The sequence below is a fragment of the Protopterus annectens genome, chromosome 6.part0 (genome assembly GCF_019279795.1).
Source record: "Protopterus annectens isolate FY-2018-M chromosome 6.part0, PAN1.0, whole genome shotgun sequence".
Classification (NCBI taxonomy): Eukaryota; Metazoa; Chordata; order Ceratodontiformes; family Protopteridae; genus Protopterus; species Protopterus annectens.
In genome coordinates this window covers 1,053,115,599-1,053,134,029 of record NC_056737.1, presented here as the reverse complement: position 1 = coordinate 1,053,134,029, position 18,431 = coordinate 1,053,115,599, and the positions used below count along the sequence as shown (strand labels likewise).

The 18,431-nt window shown below is 36.7% G+C and overlaps 1 protein-coding gene across 3 annotated transcripts in view; it reads right to left on the bottom strand.

Annotated features, from left to right (window-relative positions):
* RGS6 (regulator of G protein signaling 6) overlaps positions 1-18,431 on the bottom strand; it is a 2,564,457-nt gene that overhangs the window by 546,107 nt on the left and 1,999,919 nt on the right. The window lies entirely within an intron of this gene.

Below are 18,431 nucleotides of genomic sequence, written 5' to 3'. Positions count from 1 at the left end.
TTACTGTAACTCTAACATATTATACTGTTTATCATATTCCTGTTGTTGGGCCAGCACACCCGTGGACCTAGCCTGAGGCCATCCAACCCTCTCCCCCCCTTTTCACAAACTTGTTACGAGACTAGGTGTAGTTTCCTTTGTTTTGCCACTAGAGGGCAGCAAGGTACACATCTTGTAATCCCTGTATCTTACCTGTATACTAAACTTCTCTAGAGTTGCTGTATGAACCTATTTTCAGCTATCCAAGTTTAACTTTTTACATAGTTAACCCCCCTGAAAGGAAATAGAAGACTTTAACCTATAAGTCAGTTAGGCAGTAAGACAGAAGAGCTGGAAACAAACTTACCTTATCTAAAGATTGCTGCTATATTACTGTTTCTTATTCCTTCTCCCATAATAAACAGACAAAAAGGACTCCACCAGTATTTATTAGTGTCTTAAAGAAGTGCCATATACCTACTAAAGTTTTGTAAATTACAGTCTCACTGTAAAACTGATTACCTCTCAGCACCACTTGGCTCTACCCGCTCCATTCGCCCTACAGGCTCACTCTGCTCCCCATACCCTACCCCCAATTCTCACCCACCTCCAGTGGTCCTAACCTTATACTCCCTAAAATCACACCCTCTTTCCTATCCAACATATCCAGGGCTCAAGTCAATTTACCTAAGTCACACCCATCCTTTTATAGCTTTTCCATTACTCTGTCTCTTACTATCCCTACCTATACTACTTTCATCAGCCTCTCCACAATTAGCATTTTTTCTTCTTTACTACCCTACCTTAACTCTTCACTACCTTAAACAACTTCTTTACCCATACAAGCTCTTCATCACTTCTATCCTACCTTAGCATTATACAACTTCTTTACCCTTCCCATTTCTCATTCGTTACTACCCTACCTACCTATATACTACTTGAAGAAAACTTCTCTACCTATAGCATTTCTCTTCTCTACTACGCTATCTTAACTTTTTTATCTGATACTATTGCATCCTAGCCCTACCTGGCAGTAACAGTACACATTTACTAAGTAATATGTCTACAACAACTAAAACTATCCTATCCTTGGTAATACTCTTAGCCACTCTTATACCTGTCCTCACCATTACCTATCTCCTCACCTCTTTTGAAAAGGTGAATTACTACTACCTCAACTACTCTCCTAGACAAACATCTATATATAACAATGCCCTTACCCATCCCCAAATAAATATCACCTCCATTTCCTGCTACTTGCTACCTAAATATCATCGACTTACACCTATGAAATTAAACCACCCCAAAGTAAAAAATTATAATATCTACGTAGCCTTAATTCTAACCCTCTTTCTGCACTAAAAATTCCCACCTTAAAAGATGGTGACATCCACCCTAACCCAGGCCCTTCTAATCTCTCTACTATACCTATTCTTAGTACCTCTCCCAACACCCTTACTACCCAGACCAGTTTCTCTAACATCTTACTAATAGGTCATCTCAATATCCGCAGTATTAACAACAAAGTTGCCCATCTCCATGCCCTTCTTGATATTCACTCCTTTGACATCCTGTGTCTTACAGAAACCTGGTTAAAACCCACAACTAAGGATAATGTAATAATCCCCCCAGGGTACAATATACTGAGACACGACAGAGTAAAATGCAAAGGAGGAGGAGTAGCCCTACTGTTCAGAAATGAACTACACATCTCCTCTATACCTTATAACCCACCTCAAGATAGTAAAGTTGAACTCTTAATCACTAGATTTAAACTCAACTCTAGCAAAGCACTATACATAATCTGTATCTACCTACCCCCAGGTAATAACATTACTACAATAGAGGATACCCTATGCTGGATATCTACTACTTACCCACAAGAAACTATTATTCTAGGAGATTTCAATACTGACTGGAATAGTATCAATACAGATAATCCTTCTTCTCATATTAATTTGCATGGCTTTAACCAAACTATCACCACCACCACTAGAATTAATAAACCAAACAATAAAGAAACTATACTAGACTGGATATTAATCAATAAACAAGAACATACTTCTAAAGTAGGAACCTTGCCTGATGATGTAAGTGATCACATGCTTACTTACATCATAAGACAAAAGAATGACATTACCAACGCCCCCAACTATAGGACTTCTCGAACCAAGAAAAACTTTCAGCCTGTATTATTTCAAATGGAACTTAGTGCCTGTGACTGGAACCCTCTAAAAACTCTCCCTCTTGAAGAAGCTGTTATATATTTCAATAACAAATTCTTAACAATCCTCGACAGGCATGCACCTAAATGATCTATTAGAACAAAATCCAAACCTGCCCCCTGGCTCTCAAAAGATACCAGACAAAAAATATTACTTAGAAATAAATCCTGGGCTAAGTGGAGAGCAACCAGAAATACCTCAGAACAACAAACCTTTAGACAGTTGAGAAATGCTACAAAAAAAAGCTATTCTCTCTGACAAAAAAATCTACTATTGCAAACTGCAGCAAATTCACAACAATCCACACAAATTCTGGGCAAGCTTAAAATAACCTCCATCGTCCAGGCCACTCTAGCACTCCTTCCCCTGTAGGGTCAGAAAACAACACCTCCCATCAAACTGCCAATGCCTTTAATACCTTCTTTACAGACACCATACAAACTCTAGCCAGTCAACTAGCTTCAGGCAACTCAGATCTACCTAACTCCCCACCTGATACTCGGCCAACATTCCAACTACAACCCATCTCTACCTCTTACATCCAAAAACCTATCCACAAACTTAAGCTTTGTACCCCCCCTGCCGATAAGTTACCATCTGAATACATACAGCAAGCAGCTAAAGTAGTCGCCTATCCTATATCCATCCTGATAAACCATACCATAACTGAAGGAACCATTCCAGATCTCTGGAAAATCTCCCACATTATTCCCTTACACAAAGGAGGTAACTATAATGACTATTCTAACTACAGGCCTATAGCTCTTCTTTCTCCATTAGCCAAGATTATGGAAAAATGTATTCACCATCAACTAATGGACTACTTAATTCAACATAACATTCTGGCAAACTGTCAGCATGGCTTCAGGCCTTTTCATAGTACCACCTCAGCTCTCCTATCCTTCACCAACACCATTAATAATAACCGTAATAATAGCACCCTCTCATCAGCACTCTTCATCGACCTGTCTAAAGCCTTTGATATAGTTAACCATCTCTTACTCATAAACACTCTGTCATCCCTCTCTCTTGATGCCAAAGCAATTATCTGGTTCATGTCTTACCTTAGTAATAGACAGCAATCTGTTCTTTGGGAGAATCAACTATCATCTCACCTTCCTATCTCCCTTGGAGTCCCTCAGGGCTCTATTCTTGGCCCTCTTATTTTCTCTTTATTCATCAATGACCTTCAAATAGCTATTCCTCAAGCCACCTGTATACAATATGCTGATGATTCTATGATCATATGCTCTGCCAACTCTATATCTGAACTTCAATCTTTAACCCAGACAGCTTTCAACACAGTAGAGGCATAGTTCTTGAAACAGTGCCTTCTTTTGAACGCCAAAAAGACCAAGCTACTACTGTTTACAACAAACAGTAAGTCCTCCCACATAGATTTCTCCATTCAATCCAATAATGGCACCCTTTTATCCCCCGACTCTTCCAACAAACTATTAGGAATCACAATTGATAATAACCTCACCTTTGACAATCACACTAATAACACCATTAAATATGTTAATAAAAAACTGGGCTCCCTATATAGGATAAAACCTTTCTTAACTCCAACACCCAGAATGACTATTGCCCACTCTCATCTAATTTCAACTCTTCTGTATGCTGCACTCATATACAATAATTGAAAAAAAAATAATCTTACCAAACTAGCCAACTCCTATAATAGTATTGCTAGATTTGCCACTGGAAACCCATTTAGAACTCACCACTGTCTTAACCTTCACCAGCTAGACTGGCTCAAACTAAAAAACCTTCTGATACTTTCCCAACTTACCATTGTTCATAAGATTTTTTACCAATCCAACTACACACCAAAACTCAACAACCTTATAGCACCCTATAGGAATCTTAATTCCTTACGCTCTTCCAATAAACTTCTAGCTAGTACCACCAAGTCTAACAACTTAGCTGGGGACTCACTGTTCTCCAATACCACTGGAAAACAATGGAACCTCTTGCCATCTCACCTAACCTCACTTTCATCCCTTCCTCTCTTTAAACAAAGTCTTAAGAAACACCTTAAAACTCACAGGCTATGCCCTTGCTGTTACCCAGACTGATCCTCTGGATTTCTCTGCTGTTATCTCTTGACTTCCTACTTTCTTCCACTCTTTCCTGTCTACTCCTCTGAATTAGTATCACCTATACACTATCTCTACTACTTAGGCACCAATTAGCTATCTTTTCTATTTGGCTATGAATGTATCCTGAAGGTAGTATTCCTGCCATTTCTTTATACTTCCTCCTTTTTCTACTGTTACTGTTTAACCCCTTGGAAATAGTAACTGTCTGGAGTAAACTAGAATAACCAAGGATTTAAATGTATTTTAATAATGTCTTGGGGTTGCCCTAGATATTCATACTGGAAAATGATCTGTAGGTTTATATGTATTAATGTAGTGTGTCTCATAGTCTTCTCATAATTTAAACTGTAATACCTTTCTTGTTTATTATAAACATTTTTTGTGTGGTGGTGGTTTATATGTGGAGCTTTTCTCCCCGGACCTCTACTGAAAATGGAAATATATCCAGCTGGACCAGCCCAGTCAACAAATGTAAAATAAAATAAATAAAATAATTTTTTTACCACTACTTATTAATGACAAGATGGGTAAATGTGTAAAGTGCTATTTTTATTGCTGTCTGCATGTGTCAGGGTGCTTATTGCTTACAACTGCCACCCCCAAAACATGAAGGGGAGGTGATTTCAAATAATGAATTAAATACATTACCCTACTTACTAGCGCAGACTCACAGTGAACAGATATGTGTATATCTGCTACTTCTGCAGCACAGACAAGCACAACACATGCAGTAAGTAGGAATAGAACATAGAAAAGCACAAGTCACAAGTAGTTGTTGCAGGCTATATATACAGCAGTACTGTCAGATGATACTTGATTCAAAGCCTATGCTGTATCTACATGTTTTGTCCCCCTGTTTCTGTTTTCCATATCATGTTGTTGTTTGACTTTCGTTTTTTCCCGGTTAGGGGTCACCACAGTGGAATTCCAGTCTGCTAATGTTTGGCAGTTGATTTTTATGGTGCCGAGTTGCCAGCCCGACGTCCAACCTTCAACGAAGGCACGCCCATTCAATGCATGTCTTTCGAACGCCCACTCAACCGCGGGGAGGACATGCAGACTCCACAACACCCATAAAAGTGTGAAGTTGTCTCTCCAGTGTCTTATTCCCTGCTTTTGCATTATGCTGTGACATTTAATCAGATGTTATGACAAAAGTTGGAAAGCGACACCTCCCATCCTTCAAGAATATTTTTGTCGATATGAACAATGAATGACTCTGTATATACCATGCAGCATTTGTTCTGACTTGTGGCTTTCTATACTCTTTACCTACTTGTAGTAGAAGTACGGCAAGCAAATATCTAATACAGAGCAATTAATCGTCCACATTTACAAGTATCAGAGAAGGATAGCAGGAGCCAGTTTATCACTTTTATGGCAACAACTGATTAAACATTAACAGCATGCAGTAGCACATCACAAAATACTACAGAGACCTCTTCAGTTGCAAGGATAACTGCATCCTTTTGGATGTTCTGGGGAAATTTTGTAAACAGAAATGTGGGGGTAAAACAGGCAGAGACAGCTTAGGCTTTGAATCAAGTATTGGCTAATAGTACTGATTTATATGAGAACTAGGGGTGTTATGTACAACACCATTTAAAGTCAGTTACAGGAGAGCAATGCTTACCCAGCACACCAGTTAAAAAGGCTACTGCATCACTTCCTTTTAGAATGTGAAGAAAACATAGCAGAGTATACCAAAAGTGACAAAAATAGCAAAACTGCTATGATGGAAATAATTCCTCATACATAGCAGTTAGCATATGCTACCGAGGATAATGCATGTAAAAACAACAGTACACCCTTAACAATATCATACACCACCTGCTTCTGCACATTCAAATCATTATACTGTAACTAATACCTGAAGAAGATTTGAAAGCGCTTATTGTATGAGATTTTTGGGGACCTTTCATATAACTTTTTATGTGCCTTTAGACCATTTGTTAATAAATTTGTTTTAATTATCAGTTCCTGGCCATGTTCGTGCATTTGGCTACATCTTTTCTTTTGGTAACTAATACCTGTGTCACTTATGCCCCAAAAATGGACACATGATTACTCATGGTACTCAAAAAGGCATAATTTCGTTTACTGACATACAGGAAACCTGCACATGTCAAACACTTCCTGTATGTCATCTGCCTTGGCTGTTAAGCACAGGAAATAGGTAAGCTAGCAGCAAAGTTATGCAACTCTACTGACTGCAATGTTTATAGGAAAGGTGCTGCTGCAATTTTTCTAGCCCTTCTGCACAAGGTGGAGAAGTGCATAAAAAAGTGACTGAATCACAACAAGGCTGGAAGGTTTCCTAATTAGCATAAGATAGTTACGTATTTTCCACGTACTTTTCATTTGACTATGATCCTCTTTTGTCTACTAAAAAATGCTCTTCCTAAGTGCAACTGGTGCCTACGAATTGTGCCTCCGTGAACTTAGGTGCAGCCAGTGCAACTTCCCGCTATGTCTAAGCACAGTGACTATGAATATCGCCCTATAAAACTAACATATCTGAGCATAAGCCTTCCTTGAAAATTAGAAGAATACAGCACAATGTTTATGCATTTTATTTATTTAAGTAATTGTTTATAATTTGTTTGCATGGGTAGAACCTGATCCATATGGAGCAAATTCAGGCTCAGCCTGGTGAAAAGCCAAGCAACAAAACTGATGGAATAAATAGCATGAGTTATGGCAGTATACAGAGTGACAGTTGTAAAGGATATTCAAGAGAGTGGAACATAAGAACAGTGAAATGTGGAACAATAATTTAGAAGAGAAACATTATAGCAAACAAGTAAATGAACAGAAGTTGTGCGATACAAATAAAAGGATTACCATATCCTACATAAAAAAAGAACAGTGATTGCATAAGATGACACAATAAACTTGAAGAGAATGGAGGAAAGAGACCTGTAAAGATGGTTTAGAGAAAGGAAGGAGTGTATGAGGGTAGATGTGTATGAGACAGGAGGGCAGGGTATAAGTGAAAGGAAATGGTAGGGGGTAAGTGTCGGGTACATGAGGGGAGGGAAGGTGTAACGGAAAGTGTGACGAACAGCAAGGCTTATTGGAGTGACTTTGTACAGTATCACTATATACATGCAATGTACTCTAGAGCTGAAGTTATCTCTACACAAAACAGCTACAGATGAAAGGTTTAAAAATATTTAATAATAAATAATAAAAATACAAGACACATCTTCTCAATTCAACACAGTGCTAGTCAAGAGTTCAGACACAGGAAAATGCTTAAAATAATACTGTAGAATAGTCTGACATAAATATAGAAAACAGCTAGACTAAACTTAATATTTTCTATCTATTTCTAAGAGAAACAATGTTCTAAATAACTTGCATACATACAGAGCAATGGCATAGTGCTGGTGATGTTGTCAGTTCTCAATGCAAAATGCTCTGATTCTCTCTCTCTCTGGGTAAGTCTTAAATTGATAATACATCACTGCTGACTCATTTTAGATTACATCACTCTTAACAGTTCTGATTTAGCTTCCCAGGCTAACAGAAACTCAAAATTTACATTTCTTTTTGTAATGTGGGCTTGCAGGAAGCCACAGCAATACAATTCATTATACGTGTAAAATCTAGCAATTAACTCTGGTCTCAAAACAATAGAAATAATTTGCTGGTCCAGACATTCTGTCTCCGGGCTTTGAGATCAAACAGTCATACAATGCTTGACTTATCAGCTTTCTTCCAGCAGAGTGCACTGTGGTTACATTTTTGAAGCTCGGTATAACATATAGTTTAATCATAACATATAGTTATATTTTACATTTGTAAAACCAGCCTGTGGATTATATTAATATTTACAAATCACATAGAATTATTTACAAAATTTATGTCTGGCTGAGCTGGCAGTCTTTCAGTTTTGCACATAGGGGGAAAGCCATATTCTAGTTAAGTAAGTAAAATTTCTTTCCCTGTTATAGATGTGGCTAGGATAGACAGAAACATAGAAAATTTCCTGTCCCAGTAATGAAAATGGTTGATGATTTTGTCTAGTTTTTGAAATGTGCAGATGAAAGCTGAGAGATTGGTCTAGGCAGATGACTCAATGCTTTGAAAGTATTTGTTTGAATGGTTTTATTATTTAACTCAATAATTTGCCAGGGGCTTGTAGATGTGTTAAGTCTCTGTCTGGTAACAAACAACATGTCTGAAGCTTTGGCAGTGTTTAGTAGCAACTAATGACAGATGATTTACTTGGTAAGTGTGTGGTCACCATGCTGAAGATTAGTTTGAATAAGTAAGGAAGAGGTTTCTAACCTGAATAAAACCTTCTCATCTGCATATAAGATCACTGAGAGATGTAGATGGTTGCATAGGAGTTTATATCTAAAGATGGGGAATATAAGGAAGCCAGAATGGAAGCCTACGGAATATCTTTAGGATTGTAGGTGGTTACTAGGTATGTAGCCCATGGGACCATTGAAGAGCCTTGCACAATTTCTCCAAAGCACTAAGTGACTAAATTAAGGTCACACAGCAGGTAAATGAAGATTAGTGGAATTAAACCCTGTACTACCAGAAACAGCTTGTTAATAGCTCATAGCCATGGCTCTCTATGCTAACTTCAGTGAATGAAGTAGAACTGATTTTGACTCTGAAGTGACAATTGTAAAGGAAATCTTGAAATGAGGGAGGCATCAGGACTTATGCCAATGTGAAGCATATGGTTCAGGAGCAGGGAGTGGTCTACCAATTCAAAGGCTTTTGTAAAGCTGATGAAAATGGCTCCAGTGAGAAATCCTTTATCCATGTGAGATATTACTTCATTGGCTATGGCCAGACCAGAAACCATGTTGTTTGAAGGTGAGCAGTTTGTACTGGTTGATGTAGGTAGGTAGCTGGATATAATGTAGTTTTTTAAGAATGTCCCTCTACAATGGGAGGAATGGGATAGTAATGAAAAGTGTTGGTGGGGTTTGGTTGTTTAGGGATAAGCCTGATTAAGGTAGTTTTCCATACTGATGAGATAATGTATTTGGTGAGGCAAATGTTATAGACGTGGGCAAGTGCAATTATAATGTCGTCTTTACAATGGTGTAACAACTATGGGAGTAAGTTACCTGATCCTGTTGGGGACATCTAGAGGAATATGCTGGAGGAAAGATTCATTGTGTTCGAGGAAAACTTTTTTAAAGTACAAAAATGTGGTGTGAGGAAGGGGGAAATAAGGAAACTTGAACTTTGCTCTTTGTAGGCGGCCATTGTGCTTTTTTTTCTGCATGAGGGTGTATGGCAGAGAAATCCCATACTCGATATTGAAAGATTATTAAATTTGCTGAGAAAATCAGAGGGTGTAAATTTCTCTAGGGAGTGGGGTGTGAAGTTAGATTGTGCGTTTAATGTGCTAGTTGACTTCTTTTCAAAAGTGTTTGGGTTTTAGCTGAAGAGACTGCTGTTGAGATTTGAAATGGCATTCTTTATGTCTCCTAATTACTTATTTTGCAAGATTGTGGCGTGTGATGTATTTTTGCCATGTTTGTGGGGATTGTTTCTAGAAATGCCAGGCATTTAATTCCTTTGTAACACAGACATTTTCCAGATTTGCAAAGTCTTGAAATTTGGGGAAAATAATAACTTGTATACATAGGAATATTGTGGTTAAGTGTTTTGTGACCAGTTAAGATTTGAAGACTGGAGTTCAGTAAAATAATGAGAAATAAGTTTTAAGCTTAGTAATATTCTGAGTTGATCTATGATGATAGGGTTGCCACCTTTTCAAATGCCCAAAGTGGGACATTTTTTTGTAGAAATGTCAGATTTTGCAGGGCAAAACATACCTACGGTCAGTACAAAGGACAGAACATTACTTTTTTGCCTAAATAAAAACGTATTCTTGTAGCATTTTAGTTGCTTATTCTGTTTCTTATAACATTAGGTGTTTCAGATACAAAACAACTGTATTAAAGAAAATATAGGAATATAGGAAAATTGTTGTCCTAAAATTTCAGGACATTTGCCATTTTTTTTAATTTTTTTGCAGGACACAACTTCCCAAAGAGGGACTGTCCCTCGCAAAAGTAGGACAGGTGGGAACCCCATATAATGAAAAGTTATCAGTTTTGGGGGGGGGGTCACTGTAATAGTATCAATGTTGAAGGAAATATGCGGCATTGCTCACTAAAAATTGGGCAGATGAGATGGGTAGTTTTGTTTATCATATTAGGAATAAGGTGAATAAGCGAATGTATTCATGCTTTGAAATTTGAACATGTAGTTTTCTTTGACAAGTTGAATGAGGCCAAGATCAGCAACGTATTCAGTGAGAACATTGGAGAATGGTCCAGGAAAGTTAAGTTTGAAGTCACAAAGAATGAGCAAATTTTTAAGATTGGACACAAGGGATAGTTCGTCATGAAGGAGAATTTACTGAGTGATAGTGGAGGAGGGAGCTGTGTAATGGCTAAGCATAATGGGTCGTTATTGGCTGAGGGGGAATGTTATGAGGTAGCATTTGGTTTGAGAGTTTGGATTTGAATTGGCTTTTGTGAGTCCAATTAGCAGTATGAAATACTAACAATTACCTCAAATCACTCAAATGAGAGCCCATTCATTAAAAAAAAAAATACAGAAACTACATCAAGTTCTAGTCAATAGTCCACTGCTATACTGAAAGGGCCTACAAAAAACTAATAAAGCTCCCTTCAGTTAACAGTTTACTACAGTTATCATATACCAATAAAATGAATTAGAAATAGTAATTCAGACTAAAAGAAAAAAAGAAATAGATGAATGGAATATACAGGGCTCTGGTCTGTGTAATGTATAAAACATATTGCTGGGTTATGCAATTTCATTTTGTCACTTGGCCTCTCATCAAGATATATTTTTTTTATAAACCTGGCATACAAACTATTTTATGTTTCTTCACACCATACCCTTATGTAACCACATTTATGCTAATAATTACAGTGAGACAGGGAATTGACAAGAAGCTACAGATGACAAGAGAGTCTAACTGGGCATTCCCAGATTTGAAGAAAGCATGTGACAAAGTCCCAAGAAAGCTGATTTGGGCAGTTCTATGATCATGAGTTCAAAGTCTGGGAAACATTGGTAGAATCAGTGCAGTCTATGTACAAGGACACAAAGACACAAGTCCACATAGTGTTTAGACTGACAGTGAGGTCCCCAGTGGGAGTTGGTGTGCACCAGGGTTGAACTCTGAGCCCAGGGCTATTCATATCAGTGATGGACTACATTAGTAAACAGACTGGAGCAGACAGATCAACAAAGTTGCTGTACGCAGATGATGTGACATTACAGGCAGACTCTGAGCAAGAACTTCAACAAATGATAAGGGAATGGAATGCAAAACTGAAGCCATGTGGGATGTGAATGAGTACAGACAAGGCAGATGTAATGGCAGCAAATGGGGGAAATCAGAAGAAGCTGAAACTTTGGACAGAAATGAAAATAGAGGAACAGGTTAACAGTTTTAAGTATGTGGGAGAAGTAGGTGAGGAGAAGTGAAGTCTAAATAAGGTGGTTAAAAATAGAAATTGGAGGGGTACTAACTGACACAGAGTATCAGAGGTAGTGTGTGACAGAACAAAAGACAAAGAATCTGGAAAGTAAGGTGAACTGAACAGTGGTGCAACAGGTACTGCTGTATGGTACTGGAACCTGAGCAGTGAAGGCAGAACAGCTGAGGAAGCTAGAAGTGATGGAGATGAAGTGCCTGAGATGGGGTGAATGATGCACACTGTGGAACAAATGAAGAAACGAGGACATCAGAGCGGAACCCAAGTAGCTCTAATTGCAGGGAAGGTCAAAGAAAACAACTTAAGGTAGTTCGGGAATATGTACAGGAAAACAGAAGACAATCTAGTGAAGAAGACTTGGGATAGACAGGAACACGGCAGGAGAAATGAGGGCATCTAGAAAAGAGATGAATGGATTGTGTGAGAGAAGACCTGTGGCAGTCAGGCATGGCTGTCAAAGGAGGCAAGCCAGTAGCACTGAACAGAGAGAGAGAGATGGAGGCAGCTGACACAACAGCTCGACCCCATGTAGGAAATGGGAAAACGGATGATGATGATAACGATGTACGCTAGTAAAAGGGTGTGACAACTATGTATCTTGACTGTGATGCTTTTGGCTATACGTGCTGATATATATATATATATATATATATATATATATATATATATATGTATGTATGTATGTATGTTCTTTTGGTATTTGTTGATCAAATGCACATGCATGCACAGATACTCCAACAGTAAAGGAAGCCCTAAACAAAGCACTTTCTTCATATGACATCTAATTGTGTACTTGTACCTTCTCTGTTAGGGCAAGTGCATTTCCAGTGTCAGCCTAGGAAATGACTTCATCATTATTAAATGGTATCTGACGCTTCTTTTTTAATATGTTTATCAGAAGTGGCCAGTACTGTTTTCCTTAAAGGTTTATGTATTCCCTGCTTACTTAGAGTGTGAAACAAGGCTTCAGTGTGGCTGCAGATATTAGATTATACTACTATATCCAGCACTGCAAAGGCAAAGCTCCAACGGTTCAGAAGGATCTCTAAAATGACTACCAATTATGAGCCTCTGGGAGAGAGAGATACACAATGTGTAGGTGGGCAGAGGTTCTCTCTCTTGGCTTTGGTAGCCTTTGTAAAATCACAGAAGCAAAGGACCAGACAGCCTTGAATCACACTATGTTTTTATTACTTTTTATATTAATTATGGTAGATGTTCTGATTTATTCAAATAATCATTTCTTTCTGATTAATAACACCCAAGATAAAGTTTCACATCCCTCAGGTACAATTTCGGAGTTTGAATTCAGCAGAACAGTATTTTATTTCTGCATTTGTGTAGATGATGTTTCGAGTTATAAGCCTTAAACAGGGCTGCTCTCTGGTTACCAGCTTTTCACCCAGGGATGGATGTTACCATCTGGACTGTAAAGGGACTATTTATCCAGATTTTTGAGACTGATCACCCAATGGAAAGATACACAAAATAATATCATAGTACAACATCGTGTCCACAAAACTGTAGCAGAAATATGCAAGATTATCCTCTGTATAAACTGCTCCTTGTATAACTATAGACAATATTTCCCTCTAAGATAATACCAAGATTATAAAAGTCTAAAAACGGAGCCCAGACTCTAGAAGATTGTCATGTACTAATATTTTTAATTAACACCATAGGTCTACAATATACAGTACGGATTAAGCACTTTCATCTATTTGACTTCCTCAGAATCTGTAACATTATATTCTCAAACCTACTTACACTGCCATGCACCAATCAAATCACAGTATCCACATAAATACAGATAAATAAATTGTACACTGAAAATATCATCATGATATTATGACATTTTCAATAACAACTGAAAAAACATAAAAATGCTAATAAAGTTAACATATCACTATCCCAATATAAATATATATGGAAACACTTTATAATCTCAAAATACTGATGAAATGTCAAATTTCAGTATCTCAAGACTATAAAGTCAAAGTTTTGAAATAGCGAAAGTGCATAATCGCGAATTTGAATATCTCAAATTCGCAGTTATGGCTTTATGCTATGTAATGTCTGGGGTTGCATGTGGATGGTATGCAGTGCTGTGTGTGGATTTAGGTGTAATGTCAGGTAAGTGAGTGTTTTGTAAGAGTTTTGGGTGGGAGTTTGAGTGTATGTGAGTGCGCTGATATGTGTGTGTGTGTGTGAGGGACTGTAGAATGTGTGTGTGAGAGTTTGCTTTTGTTTTCTGTTTGTGCGATCTCAGACTTATTATATATAAGTAGGGGGTGCGGGGGCTTGCCCCCCTGCTTATTTGTGATGTAGGTTTGTGGATATGTGTTGTTTTGTTTGTTTATTTTGTGGTGTGTGTGTTGTGGTATATGTGTGGTCCGGTATTTGCTGTGTTTTCGGTGTTTTAAATTTCGTGGTTTTGGGCTTTCGGTATTGTGTGGATTCAATTTCATGGTCTCGAAAAACTGAAATTTCAGATTTCAGTCTTTCGAGATTCTGAAGTGAATCTATATATATATATATATATATATATATATATATATATATATATATATATATATGTATATGGGTCCCCTTCAGATGGTCAAACTTTTAAAAGCTCAACTTTCATATGGCCAAGACCATATGATTGAGTTTTTAAAGTTTGACCGGTCTGAATGGAGATCTCCATAGAGCCCGGAATGGGAAGATTTCCCTTTACTGCAATGTAGTGCGATCTTGGAGTAGGTATATTTAAATGGGGGGGTGCAGCCCCCACGTGGGGCCCCCTGCTAGTACTGTTTAGTTTTTTTTTGTTTATTTCTTTTATTTTTCACCTTTTTGAACATTCAAATATATATATATATGTTTATACATACACACACACACACACACACACACACATATATAATATATATATATATATATATATATATATATACACACACACACACACACACACACACACACACACACACACACACACACACACATATATAAATATATAAGCACATAAAACCTCTAATTTTTATGATTTTGCCGCACTAAGATTTAGCAGACTTCTAATAGGAACTCCATTATTCAAGGCTGGATAATCATCACCATGCAGTCTAATCTGTCACTTACATTCACACAATTCTGAGATCCTCCCAAAACCCACCACTAGGATCCCTCATAGTTCCAGGTTCCAAAAGATTTGCTCTCAGTGTAAATGACCTACTTTGGTGTAAGGCCTGCCTTTAAACAGGCTTACCCTGAGAGGCAGATTCTAAAAGACTGCTCTCAGCCTGCTCTCAATGTAATTGGCAATTTACACTGACAGCAAGTCTTTTGGGATTCGGCCCACAATATTTTCTAAAACAAAAAAAAAAATGAAACATGTTAAAATCATCACATGAACTAACATGGTTATTTAAAGCATTATTTAAATTCTTATTAGAAATTTCATATATGTTGTTGTGTCTTTTGGCTTTTCCCAGTTAGGGGTCACCACAGTGGAACTCCGGTCCGCTAATGATTGGCAGTAGATTTTTACGTGCCGAGTTGCCGGCCCTGATGCACAGCATTCAACGAAGGTATGCCCATTCATGCATGTCACCACAAAGAAGACGCTCCCGCTGAGAATCGAACAGGACAACGTCTTACTGTGAGGCGACAATGCTACCGCAGCACCACCACCGCAGTCAGAAATTTAATCAAGTATTCTCTTTAGCTGCCTTTCAGTTTGACAAAAACAGAAAACAAAACATGTATTGCACCTAATAAGATAAACCACCCCCTTTACTATTGCAATCAAAATCACCTGAGCATTTAGTAGTCTGAGAGCCCTTAACCATAACAATGGACCCAGCTAAAATATATTTACAATAATTACAATTGCCATACTTGGACATGCCTTTAGCAGTGTGGTCATACTGACATTTATTAAAATAACCTCTTTCCTCCAGCATATTCTTTAAATTATAGCCTCAACTATAACTTAAGATAAGTTCATGTCCAATTAAATTCTCTTCTCCTTCAAAGTAGCCAAACAGTGGAACCTATTACCCCAGAATATTCTAAAAAACACAGATAGTCTTTGCTTCAAACAACTCCTAAAGGAATACCTTATTCAACAATGGCTGTGTTCCTGTATTACTCCTGGCTAGTTTCTCATGGCATTAATTAAATATTTCTTTCCTGCTATCTTCTCCTTGTCTTACTTCTACCAAATGAAAATACCACAATGGTTTATTTTAGTTATGTATCTAATGAGTTTCATATTACTGTCTGTAGTAAGGCTTTGGAAATGTAAATGTTTTCCGTTTTTTCATTCCCTTTTTATAAGTTGTGATTGTTGGCAACTGTTCAACTTTTTGTATATTGTTTGTAAATCTATGAAAAAATTTGAAAAATTCTCAAACATTTTGTGCTGTGGCTTTGCACCAATTGACTAGAATGGCCATATTTTGAAACTCATAGTTTTACAATAATCATTACCGTTATCAATTTTAAAATTATTTCTTTTTTTCAAATATAACTTTAGGTACTTATGTGTAAGCATAAGGTCCTAATAAGGCCTTGTAAAACCCACTGCTTTATTTCCTACATAGCTCCTCATATATATTTACCACAAAAGTGTTTGGATATCCCCTGTTATGAACACAACTAATTTGCAAGGCAACTCCAGAGACGTAACAATATCCAGTGTAGTTCATGTCAAACAAACAAATTGTCCTTTTCTCAAACACTTCTTTTGATGCTTAGGATGATCATTATTATAATGTAAGAAAGTATTAGAATAAATTGACTTTCGATAAAGAGCAGATTTAAAACTATCATATCATCTTTAATAAATTAAAACATCTAAATAATTAATTCTATGATATACCTTATGGATAGTGAAAGTCAAAAAATTGGTAGATTGATAAATATAAAATAAAAATTCTGATAACATAATTCTCATTATCTATCCAATAAATGAAAATATCATCCAAGATATGAAGATACAGGTTCCAACATCCTACATACCCAAATTTAAAAATGTATTTTTCCCACCAATATACCATTACTAAATTGGTGCAATAAGGAACACAACAGGAACCCATTGCAACCCCTTAATGTGACAGAAACATTCTGTTTAAAAGAAATTATAATAGTCGGTCAAAATAGCATGCATAAATTCAGATAAAATATTAATATCACCATTCCATAAAAATCAGTTATCATAATCATTTTCTCAACTCTTTAACCCTCACATCATATGGGAAAGTATTAAATAAATAGAGAGCATCTACAATAACAAAAATTCCTTTTCCACCATCTGTATACTTTAGGAGTAAAATGGCTAAACAATTCCATGAATCTTTCAATGAATAATTATAATTCATATGTATTTTAATCTTCCTGTCAATAAGTATTGCAAGATGTTGTGTTATGCATCCACCCACATCCACTAATGGGTATAAAGGTAGATTCAAGACATCTTTATGAACTTTGTGTAACCTAAATAAAGGTGGCACCCTAGGTTAAGTTATCTTCAAAAACCTATATGTTTCAGAAGTAATCACTTTTTGAAATAACAAATCACCCAACATAAAATACATTTTATGATTTGTTTAACTCTTTCAAGGATAAAATCTGGTAATCATCAAAGTTACTTAACATCCTAAAAAATCCTAATATTATAATCTTCAGAATTAAAAACAGCAACCCCACTCCTTTATCAGGTTTAAAAAAGTTAACTCCTTTTTTGATAATTCCTGTAGTCATTCTCTCTCATTTTCAGACAAATTCATTCTCAAATTCTTATTGCATTCTTTATATAAATATCTAGTATCATCTTCAGTTATACTTTCAAATAAGCTTAACATTGGATGTAAAAGGAGATTGAGAGTACTTTTTCTTGAAAATTCATGCTTACATATAATGGTGCTATCTGCAAAGAGAATATCAACGTTCAATTTATGTATAAAATACTTAAGTTCCAGAATATTATCAACCAAATCAATTTTACCTATAAGCACAATGTTTAATCCATGAGATGACAGGGAAAAAAAATCTATCATGGCTCTTAGGGGCAGAGTTGTATTTGTATATAATAAAATCATTTTAGTAACTTTTATGAAGTCCTGATATAGTAAATGCAGTGTTATTAATATCCATACAATCACCTCCTATCATGTCTGAAAATCTGATAAAAAAAATATTGTAACACAAACCATCTATAGTGCTGCCAATGTCAAAAACACATGGCCAGTCACAGTCAAACAAAACTCCTCTGCACCTTCCTTTGATGCTGCTGCTAATGAGTTTATGTGTACTTTGAACCTTTTGGGACATGATTGCTAATAATTTGTATCTTTCCTGTTGTCCATGATTCCAGTTACCAGGTATTCTGAATGCCATGGGTGGATTCACTTCTAAATGAATGTCATCACTAACATCTGTCTCAGTTTCTAATGCTCTTCCAGAGTTTTTATATTTTACATCATTAATGCCCATCAGTTTAGGATAATCATTTGTTTTCTTTACAATCCTTGATGTCTCTTTCAATTTTATTCATTTTACATAACCTATTAGCTTTCAAATCATTCTGCATCTTTTTAAACAATTCAGTTTACTGTCTT